Source organism: Dama dama, chromosome 20 (assembly GCF_033118175.1).
Source record: "Dama dama isolate Ldn47 chromosome 20, ASM3311817v1, whole genome shotgun sequence".
NCBI classification, from domain to species: Eukaryota; Metazoa; Chordata; class Mammalia; order Artiodactyla; family Cervidae; genus Dama; species Dama dama.
This window is the reverse complement of record NC_083700.1, coordinates 13323285-13335049: the sequence shown is the minus strand read 5'-3', so window position 1 is coordinate 13335049 and position 11765 is coordinate 13323285. Positions and strand designations below refer to the sequence as shown.

The 11765-nt window shown below is 43.1% G+C and overlaps 1 pseudogene; it reads left to right on the top strand.

The window, feature by feature from the left end:
• The first annotated feature begins 7895 nt into the window (after nucleotides 1-7895).
• LOC133074470 (T-cell surface glycoprotein CD1a-like) lies at nucleotides 7896-11087 on the top strand (annotated as a pseudogene).
• Nucleotides 11088-11765: the final 678 nt, after the last annotated feature.

Sequence of the window (11765 nt, the reverse complement as noted above, 5' to 3'; positions counted from 1 at the left end):
TGTGCCAAAGCATTTGACTGTGTGGATCACAACAAACTGTGGAAAATTCTTTGACAGATGGGAATACCAGACCATCTGACCTGCCTCCTGAGAAATCGGTATGCAGCTCAAGAAGCCACAGTTAGAACTGGACGTGGAACACATGACTGGTTCCAAATTGGGGAAGGAGTCCATCAAGGCTGTATATTGTCACCCTGCTTATTTAACTTAAATGCAGAGTACACCATGAGAAATGCTGGGCTGAATGATGCACAAGCTGAATTCAAGATTGCCAGGAGAAATATCAATAACCTCAGTTAAGCAGATGACACCATCCTTATGGCAGAAAGTGAAGAGGAACTAAAGAGCCTCTTGATGAAAGTGAAAGAGGAGATTGAAAAAATTGCCTTAAAGCTCAACATTCAGAAAACTAAGATCATGGCATCTGGTTCCACCACTTCATGGCAAATAGATGGGGAAACTGACAGAATTTATTTATTTATTTTTTTTTTTTGTGTTCTAAAATCACTGCAGATGGTGACTGCAGCCATTAAATTAAGATGCTTGCTCCTTGGAAGAAAAGATATGACAAACCTAGACTGTGCATTAAAAAACAAAGACATCACTTCGGTGACAAAGGTCCATATAGTCAAAGATATGTTTTTTTCATCAGTCGTGTAAGGATATGGGAGTTGGACCATAAAGAAGGCTGAGCATTGAAGAATTGATGCTTTTGAACTGTGGTGCTGGAGAAGACTCTTGTGAGTCCCTTGGGCAGCAAGGAGATCCAACCAGTCCATCCTAAATGAAATCAGTCCTGAATATTCATTGGAAGGACTGATGCTGAAACTGAAGCTACAATACTTTGGCCACCTGATGTGAAGAACTGACTCATTGGAAAAGACCTTGGTGCTGGGAAAGATTGAGGGCAGGAGGAGAAGGGGATGGCAGAGGATGAGATGGTTGGATGGCATCACCATCTCAATGGACATGAGTTTGAATAAACTCTAGGAGTTGGTGATGGGCAGGGAGGTCTGGTGTGCTGCAGTCCTTGGGGTCACAAAGAGTTGGACATGACTGAGTGACTGAACTGAAATGAACTGAACACTGGAATCCAAGAATCACATGATAAAATAATGCTTTAGATTTGAAAATGAGTCAGAAAGAAAGGTGAGATTAGGTTGTAGGGTAGGGACTATGAAAAGATGGAGAGGAAAACCGAGAGTTGAGATAAAGGCTTAGTGAAGAATGAAGGGAAGACACAGAAGAATGAGAGGAGGGAAACGCAGAGTAGGGAAAGAGGAGAACACACGGGTCAGAAGGCGCAGGAGCATCAGTTCCTTTCAGTTCAGTCGCTCAGTCGTGTCCGACCCTTTGTGACCCCATGAACCACAGCACACCAGGCCTTCCTGTCCATCACCAACTCCCGGAGTCCACCCAAATGTCCCGGACACCACCCCATGTCCATTGAGTCAGTGATGTCATCCAATCATCTCATCCTCTGTCATCCCCTTCTCCTCCTGCCCTCAATCTTTCCCAGCATCAGGGTCTTTTCCAATGAGTCAGCTCTTCGCATCAGGTGGCCAAAGTATTGGAGTTTCAGCTTCAACATCAGTCCTCCCAATGAATACTCAGGACTGATCTCCTTTAGGATGGACTGGTTGGATCTCCTTGCAGTCCAAGGGACTCTCAAGAGTCTTCTCCAACACCACAGTTCAAAAGCATGAATTCTTCGGTGCTCAGCTTTCTTTATAGTCCAACTCTCACATCCATACATGACCACTGGAAAAACTATAGCCTTGACTAGACGGATCTTTGTTGGCAAAGTAATGTCTCTGCCTTTTAGTAAGGCACAAAAATGTTGAAGCCAAAAGTGTTGCTGGGACATATTCAGTTCTTTTCACTTAATCATGTTACAGATAAGAAAACTAAGACCAGAATGCTATGATCACTCCAGTATACTATTATATCCAGCAAGAGTCTATCCAGGAGTTCACCTTACTCTCAGTCCAAAGCTCCTTTTGAATTGTGAATTGACAGTCACTCAGTCGTGTCTGACTCTTTGCCACCCTGTGGACTGTAGCTGGCCAGGTTCCTCTGTCTATGGAATTCTCCAGGCAAGAATACTGGAGTGGGCAGCCATTCCCTTCTCCAGGGGATCTTCCTGACTCAGGGATCAAACTGGGGTCTCCCTAATTGAAACCAGATTCATTACCATCTGAGCCACAAGGAGTGCAAAGTATTTGCTGTGAGGGGTGAGAAACAAACAGACCAGATGCATGAAGCCAGAAAAGTGAAGGGGAATCTTGAAGTAGAGTGGGAGGGAAAAATGAGGCCAGTAAAAGGCACATCATTATCAGAGGCAGTGGATTTCTCTAGCAGGGAAGTTGAGGTTTCTTTTGGTGGGGAGGAGATGTAGGATAAGCCTGAGGGAGGGGAGGTCACACCTGGGTCCTGAGGAGATGGAATTAAAGAGCTGAGATGGTGTATGAAGGAGCACCAAGAAACAGTTGCTAGAAAGAATATGAGAATGCTTGTGGCCTAAGCACCAATGACTTAAGTCTTGACCAGTGAATCAAGAAGGATCCTCGGGGAGGTCTGGTGACCCAGGGAAGAATACCAGACTCTCCTAGGATATCCCGCCAACTTGATTTATAATCAAGGTATATCCCAATATGCCCAGATTTCTCTTCTAGGTTCTTCTGGTCCAGGGAGCAGATCTCTTAGTTCTTTTCTTTCTTTTTTTCCCCTGTGGTCACAGTCAACTCACCCCTGTCCCCACCTTAGCCCTTGATTTTGGCTTCCAGTTCTGTTTTTTCTCAGCTCCCCCATTTCCCAGTATTTCTCAGTCAGCTCCTGAGAAACCACTATCCTTTCTCCTCCTTCAGAGCTGTCCTTCATCCACCATAGCTGAGTGTATGCTCAGGAGAGGAGCTCCCTGGGAAGCTGCAGGTCCACAGTGGGGCCACAACTCAAGTCCCAGCTGCTTCCTGCTCCCTGATTAGGACCAACGCTGCCCACAGAAGCTGAGCTGAAGAATCAGTGACTCTGCTCCACTTCTCTTTCCAATCTTCCTCTTGCTCCTCCCTCTCGGCTTCCTCTCCTTCCTCCTCCCATCCCAGCCTCTGCCACCCTCCTCCTCTTTCTTCTTGTTCCTCCCTCCTCCCCTCTTCTTGTTCCTCATCTGGGCTTCCTCCTTTCCTCCTCCATCTGTAATGTCCTTGGTCTCTCTGCCCTGCTCTCAACCTGTTGTTTCCAGCCTCCATTCCTCAGGTAGTTAACTCTTCTTCCTCTTTTTCCCACCCAAACTCAAACTGCCTCCTCCTGCTTTTCTCCAGTCTACAGTGAATGGTATAAGCACTGGTGGCTACACGATTTTGGAGTCCAGCACCAAATATAAATGTGGGACCTCATATTTAAAAAACAGGAAAAATGCCTTTCCTGGTTCTCTTGCAAGCTTGCAGGCATTGGTATTTCCTTTGTTCTCTTGCTTCAGTGGATAGTTCCTTTGTGAGGTTCTTAAAGAAGATTTGTGGTCACACTGTTGCTGTTCTTGCATCAGTGGAAAGTTCTTACTACTCCTTACTCGCTTACCTGCTTGGAAGAGGAAGTAGGGGCATTATCTTAATCTGACTCTGTCTTATTCTTGTGGGACTTGGGCCTTCTAAGTGTTCCCACATTGCTCTCAGCAGGATGGAATCTCTAATAGGTGAGGACAGGCTCTTTTATTGTCCCTTCTCCATTTTCCTCCTTCCTCCAGCTGCTGTGTGTCTTCACCCATGTTCTGAAGACAATAGAACTTTCTTCCCTTCCCCCTCCCATGCTCCCAGCCTCCCTCCTTTTCTGTGTGGGAGATAGTGGAGAAAGATCTGGTTGGGACTTCCTACCTTTCTCAGATCTCAGGCTTGTACCGTGAGGAAGGATTTCTCTGGTCTATATACTGATTCCAGTCTTTCAGGAGCCCTTGGTGAGGTACATGGTAAAAAGTGAATTTCCCTTGTCTGTGGATCCTAAGGGTTCTATATATTCACACTAGCCTTTAGGAATTTATTAATGGTTTTAGTTGAATTATTCTTACTGTCTTGTGCAGCATCTGGCATCTGTCCCAAATAAACAAGGATTTGCTTTTCTTATTTCCTTGGAGGAATCTGTCTTTCCTTAAGTTTTGGGTTAATTGGTGGTCCTTGTTATGCCCGATGTCCGAATCCCCGAGCGGGAAGAGAGAAGGCTTCCAAGACAATGCAACTCGCAGGAAGGGAAGTTTATTACTGACTCGAGCCAGGACTCTCCGCCCGCAACCAACGCAGTGGTGCGAGTCAGAAAGCCCTGAGCCCAAGCTGTTACACAAATTTATAGGGTGAGAAGCGGATTGGTTACACGTTTGCAAAGCAACTTCATTGGTCAATACTTTCGCGCGCGTGGGACTTTCCTGGGGGTTTCCGCCCTAATTTCCTAATTGGCAAACATCAGTGAAAGCTAATTGGTCCTAATTGGCAAACAGTGGTCATTGTTAAGCGAAAGCTACCTGATAGTAGGAAGGCCTACTCCTAATCTAAGTTGCGTTACTTCTGCTCGCCTCACAGTCCTGATACTTCAGTATTGTGATGGTTTCAAGAAAAGTTGAGATTTTGCTTATCCAGTTTTTAAATATTAGAAGTATTCAAAGGAAGCTCTTTCCAGCTTTCTATTTTCTAATCTTCATTTTCCAAAAAGTTTTCTTCCTTGAATTAGCCCAAGATAACCTTTCAGATTAGTTATATGCCAAGAAATAAGAAAATAAATAGCCTAAATGCATCTATCCAGGTGATAATTAGCATAAACAAATATTTAAGAGACTTTAGACAGTTACAAACACCATGAATGAGGGAGATCAGCATTTCCATCAGAGAGCAGTATATGATAAAGCAAGCATGGAACATTCAGGGAGGACCAATAAGAAGATAATCTTGTATAAATAACTCCAGAATATTCTATTCACTTTACTTCCCACATATTATTACTAGTTTCTTATTATGTGTTGACCTAAAACAAATAGATGACCCGATATATCACCAGACAAGATGGGTTTATTCAGGAAGAACAGAGAATTGCAATTTGGTATCTGCAATAATGGTGAGCCATTGGAAAGCCTGAGATCCCCCACTTCGGGTTTCCTGACTTTATTTAACTGAGGTTTTTGTTTATTAATTTTTACATCATTAATAAGAGATTTACAGCAGGATCCTTTGTTTAAACATGATATTTATTAGCATGTACTTTAGTCCAAAAAAATAAACCCTGAAGTTTCTCATTTCATCAAGTAAGATTTTTTTGTTGTTGTTCAGTTGCTAAGTCGGGTCTGACTTTGGGACCTGTGGGCTACAGCATACCAGGCTTCCTGTCCTTCACTGTTTCCCAGAGTTTGCTCAAACTCATGACTATTGAGTTGGTGATGCTACTTAATCATCTCATCCTCTGTCACCCCTTCTCCTTTTGCCTTCAATCTTTCCCAGCATCAGGGTCTTTTCCAGTGAATCAGCCCTTTGCATCAGGTGGCCAAAGTCTTGGAGCTTCAACTTCAGCGTCAGTCCATCAGATGAATATTCAGGGTTGATTTCCTTTAGGATTGACTGGTTTTGATCTTCTTGCTGTCCAAAGGACTCTCAGGAGTCTTTCCTAGAACCACAATTTGAAAGCACCAGATCTTTGGTGCTCAACCTTCTGTATTGTCCAACTCTCATACCTGTACATGATTACTGGAAAATCCGTAGCTTTGACTACACGGACCTTGGTCAGCAAAGTGATGTCTTTGTTTTTCAATATGCTGTCTATGTGTGTTTTAACTTTTCCTTCAAGGAGCAAGCATCTTTTAATTTCATGGCTGCATTCACTATCCACAGTGATTTTGGAGCCCAAGAAAGTAAAATCTGTCACTGCTTTTACTTTTTCCTCTTCTATTTGCCATGAAGTGATGGGACCAGATACCATGATTTTAGTTTTTGAATGTTGAGTTGTAAGCCAGCTTTTTCACTCTCCTCTTTCACCTTGCTCAAAAGACTCTTTAGTTCTTCTTCACTTTCTGACATTAGGGTGGTGACATCTGCATATCTGAGGTTGTTGATATTTCTCCCAGAAATCTTGATTCCAGCTTGTGATTCATCTAGCCTGACATTTTGCCTAAGGTACTCCGCATATAAGTTAAATAAACTGGGTGACAATATACAGCCTATGGTACTCCTTTCCTAATTTTGAACCAGTCAGCTGTTCCATATAAGGTTCCCACTGTTTACCCACATATAAGTGGGCCTTAAGAAGCATTACTACAAAGCTAGTGGAGGTGATGGAATTCCAGTTGAGTTATAAACTAAAAGATGATGCTGTTAAAATGCTGCACTCAATATGTCAGTAAATTTGAAAAACTCAGCAGTGGCCACAGGTCTGGGAAGGATGTTTTCATTACAGTCTCAAAGAAGGGCAGTTGAAAGAATGTTCAAACCTTGATTCAGTATCTAACTTTGCAGTTTCGGCCTTCATCAGAAATGTAATAATAATCAACCGTTTTGCAATTTTGAGTTGGCACCGATGAGATAATCTTCCAGGTAGGCCCTCTTTATCCTCCAGAGGAAGAAGATGCAATCTACATGATAAAATTCTTGCCATTCCCTTCCCCTCAAAAATCTGTCCTGCCTTAAAATAACTTTCTTTTTTTTTTTTTGAAAATTTCTCCCCTGCAAAACCTTTCTCCTTATAAAAACCTTCCATTTTATACTATTTCTCTGTGTAACCTTCCAGCTGCTAGATAGAATGCTGCCCAATTCATGACTCATTGAACAAAGTCCATCATATCTTCAAATTTACTCAGTGAAAACAATTTGTTAAGCAGGCTATAGATCTAATACCTCAAGGCAACCTCTGAAGACAAGATCCTGTTGGGTCGACAAAAGAGTTAAGGGCCACCATTTTGGCAAATGTTTCAAGGAGGCTTTTTTTTTTCCTTTGTTATTGTTTGTTTAGAGTTTATACTTTATAATAAGTCTCAGCATGCCAAGATTTACAATTCTTGTTTTAGACGTTTTTTCTCCCAAGAAATTTAAAACATCCTTGAATAAAGTAATTGTATTTTCAGCCACTACATAACACAATTCACAGGTGTAACAGATGCTTGGTTTCAGATGCTAAGTGATTCTTTGGTGAGTGAATATATTTCAATACAGGTCAAACAGAGGATTTGTTTGAAACAAACAGAATGTTACAATATTCCTGTGGTCTTTGTGATGGCTACTGGCTATTCCCTAAGAATAATGAATAATATGTGTCAGTTTATACTGTTTCTCAGAGAACTCATAGGGGATTCTGAAAACGCTAATAAAGGAGCCAAGAAAAGTCAGAGATATGAGTGAGGTGGGGTGAAGGTGAGAAAGAGGAAGAGAATATTTGAGGAAATATTCAGAAAAGCAAGAGAAAGACTGATGGAAATGAGCAGGGGCAAGAGAGTATTAGACATGATGCTAAGAAGACATTTAGTTTCATTCATTTATTGTATGAATGAGAAAAGAGGCCTTACAAATACAATGGCTTTCCAACACCATTTAAGATTTGGCCCATAGCAGTTAAATTACAGAAAGGTGAGCAGAATGGATGTTGGTGACAAAGAGAGAAACTGGAATCCAGAGAGGAGTATCAGAACTGGAAGGGAAATGAATATCTGAGTATGTGGTCCAGAGCTTAGGGAAGGAGCAAGCTTTCTTTTTTCAGTCAGTGACTAAAGGAAAGGTTTGCTTGTTGGCAGGAAGAGGAAGTCAGAGCAGAGGTGTTTTGGGGTGGGTTTGTTTAGAACAGAAATCAAAGACCTACTTTTCTGTGAGAAAGAACATCTGCGAATGAGATGCTGTTTCTGCAACTTTCATTGTTCCTTACTCTCCTCCCAGGTGGTGACAATGAAGAGGGTAAGAGCTCTTATCCAGGAAGGTGTGTGTGTGTGTGTGTGTGTCTGTGTGTGTGTGTGCGTGTGTGTGCATGCACATGCGCACTTGTGTGCATGTGTAATGATTTCCCCAAGATGGAGATAGAGAGTTATCAGCTCATTTCCATTCTAAGTATCCTTGACTCCAGTTCTCTGTGCTCTCTCTCTCTCTCTCTTTTTTTCATTTATTTTTATTAGTTTGAGGCTAATTACTTTACAATATTGTAGTGGTTTTTGCCATACATTGACATGAATCAGCCATGGATTTACATGTGTTCCCTATCCCGATCCCCCCTCCCGCCTCGCTCCCCATCCCATCCCTCTGGGTCTTCCCACTGCACCAGCCCTGAGCACTTGTCTCATGCATCCAACCTGGGCAGGTGGTCTGTTTCACCCTTGATAGTATACTTGTTTCAGTGCTATTCTCTCAGAACATCCCACACCTCTGTGCTCTCTTGAAGGTTGCATATAACTAACTCTTGGGACCCTGGGGCAGCCAAATGTCCACTGAGGTATCTATGGATTGCCTTTTCTATTATATACCAAGTTTCCCCTCTTTGGTACCTTTCTTTCTCCATTCTCTCTCCTTCCCAGTGTCCCTTCTCATTCTCTTTGTTCTTTTCCCACAGGCTTCCAGGAACCAATCTCTTTCTAATTCATTTAGATTTTATCATTTTACAACCATTCCTGGGTACAAAATCTGGGCTCAGCTTAGTTGGGTGACTTGCAGACTCATGGCTGGAAAAGCAGCTCTCACACAATCATTTACCTATGGCCTTGGTCCAAGGGCAACTTCAACAATGAGGAGTTAATGGAACTGCAAAGTGTATCTCACAGGAGATTTACTATAGTTTTGCAGGTATTTCACAACAATGCCAATCAATGGCAACTTGAATGTAAGTTCAGTTCCCTCAATAGGGATTGGGGATACAGTGAGAGGTGTGTGTGTGCGTGTATCTCTGAGTTTCTTATTTCTCTAATATACATCCTCCAATCAATTTCCAATCAATTCTGAACCTTACCATAGAACCCTACCATAGAACAGCAGCTGGGCAAGGGGTGTAATCCAGACCCTGTCTTTCAATAATGCTCAAGACTTCTGCTACTTACTTATACATTTCCCTCTTATTGACTGCAGGCTTGTGGTTTATTATATTCCATCAGTGGTCACCTGTGACAGCCCCTTTCACTCGACTCTGACTAGATACCTTCAGTTTCCCCACTCTATGATGGACTCCTTAAAGTGTGACTTTCTTTCCCATTCAATCTCTTCAGCAATCTCTATTTACACACTCAATATAACCTATTGCATTCCACTCACTCCTTCCTCATTATATTATTATCTATTATCCACATCCTTAAAAAACTGGAAATAGAACTGCCATATGACCCAGCAATCCCACTCCTGGGCATACACACTGAGGAAACCAGATCTGAAAGAGACATGTGCACCCCAATGTTCATCACAGCACTGTTTATAATAGCCAGGACATGGAAGCAACCTAGATGCCCATCAGCAGACGAATGGATAAGGAAGCTGTGGTACATATACACCATGGAATATTACTCAGCCATTAAAAAGAATTCATTTGAATCAGTTCTAATGAGATGGATGAAACTGGAGCCCATTATACAGAGTGAAGTAAGCCAGAAAGATAAACACCAATACGGTATACTAACGCATATATATGGAATTTAGAAAGATGGTAACGATAACCCAATATGCAAAACAGAAAAAGAGACACAGATGTACAGAACAGACTTTTGGACTCTGTGGGAGAAGGCGAGGGTGGAATGTTCTGAGAGAACAGTGTTGAAACAAGTATACTATCAAGGGTGAAACAGACCACCAGCCCAGGTTGGATGCATGAGACAAGTGCTCAGGGCTGGTGCACTGGGAAGACCCAGAGGGATGGGGTGGGGAGGGAGGGAGGAGGGGAGACCGGGATGGGGAATACATGTGAATCCATGGCTGATTCATGTCAATGTATGGCAAAAACCACTACAATATTGTAAAGTAATTAGCCCCCAACTAATAAAAATAAATGGAAAAAAAATCCACATCTTTTATATTGCCTTTTTCAAACACTTTTCTCCTCATGCCATTCATCTCTTCCTCAATCTCTAACTATCACCAATTTCCTTTTCTTTGAACTTTTATCAAGCCAATCTTGCTTCATATCCTCAAATCTTCTAAACTTCTTCTTTCTGCTTGCATCATCTTTTGATTCACTTTTTCCTTTTAATGTCCTCTTCTCTCTGGTAACTCCTCGTCCCTAGATCCCTTTGAAATACAGATAACAGAAGGCTGTGAGTTGTATGCTGGTTAAGCCTCAATAGACTTTGTGTGGTTTGCTTATCAAGGATCAGAACTGCTGAGCTTCCAGACAAGTCATGTGGGTCAGCAGACTTCAGCCTTTATGAACACACCCAGGAAATACATAAGCTGCTGAGTGACATCTGCCCATGTTTCCTCTTGGGTCTTCTTGAGGCAGGAAAGGCATATCTCCAGAGATGATGCACCTTCCTTCCACAATTTTTTTGTTCTAAAATCACACCTTCTCCTCTTCCTAACAAGGAGCCAAGTGGGGGAGGGGTTAATGGGTGACGACCGCTACCGGTGGGAAAAGTATGTCCATTAAACTGACATGAAGCTCTGAACCTCTGAGTCTGTACTAGAGTCCTCATCTGACGATCTTCCCTGTCCTCTGCAGTATGACTGGAGGCCTGGCTGTCTCCTGGCCCCAGCCCTGGCCCTGGCCGTCTGATGCTGGTTTGTCATATCTCTGGCTTCTACCCGAAGCCCATTTGGGTGATGTGGATGCGGGGTGAGCAGGAGCAACAGGGCACTCAGAGAAGTGACGTCTCACCTAACGCTGATGGGACGTGGTATCTTCAGGTTTCTTTGGATGTGGAAGCCAGTGAGGCATCCGGCCTGAGCTGCCGGGTGAGACACAGCAGTCTAGGAGGCCAGGACATCATCCTCTACTGGGGTGAGGAAGAACTGGGGCCCTGCTGGACTGGGAATAGGTGGTCCTCAGGCAGAGCAGGAGAGCCAGGTGAAAAACTGGGGATTCTAGGCAGCCCAGACCCAAAAGGAATAAAAATAAGAAATATGGGAGTTGAAAATGAGAGCCTCATAGATATAGGAAGGTGTGGAGGTTAGATGGAGTCATCTCTGAGGAGGGATAAGAGAGGAAATAGGGAAGAAGGAGATTGTTGAGGCAGATACTTGAGTAGCAAATGCAGAGCACAGAAATGCAGTAAAACAGCGGGTGGGTTTGAGAGGACACCCTTGTGTGCACATCCACCCATAGATCATCACTGCTCTGTGGGTTGGATCATCTTGGCCGTGATTGTGCCCCTGGTACTCCTAATAGGTCTTGCATTTTGGCTTAGGAAGCACTGGTGGGTTTTTGTGTCCATTTTTCCTACTCTTTCCCCTAGTCTCCACTTGCTTGTTTTTTTCCCTCTCTCTTTTCTCAGTTTTCCTCCTCCCATCACCTTCCTTCTCACGTCCCAGCCCCTTCCTTCTCACGTCCCAGCCCCTTCCTTCTCACCTCCCAGCCCCTTCCTTCTCACCTCCTTCCCACGTAGAATGGCTTCCATCTCTATTCTCATCAGGACACACTGTGAACACCCAAGCACTCTTCTCCCTTTGGAAAGAGATCCCAGCAGCTCAAGAGCTCAGGACACATGTAAACATAGTACAGTGATGATGACCTTTCCACTCTCCTTGTATACCTGTTTTGGTTATTGTTTATTTCTACTTAATGATCAATATAAGCTAAATGTAATTTTGCAGAATTATTTTTCTATCCTGTGTTATAAGGCCTTAAAATTC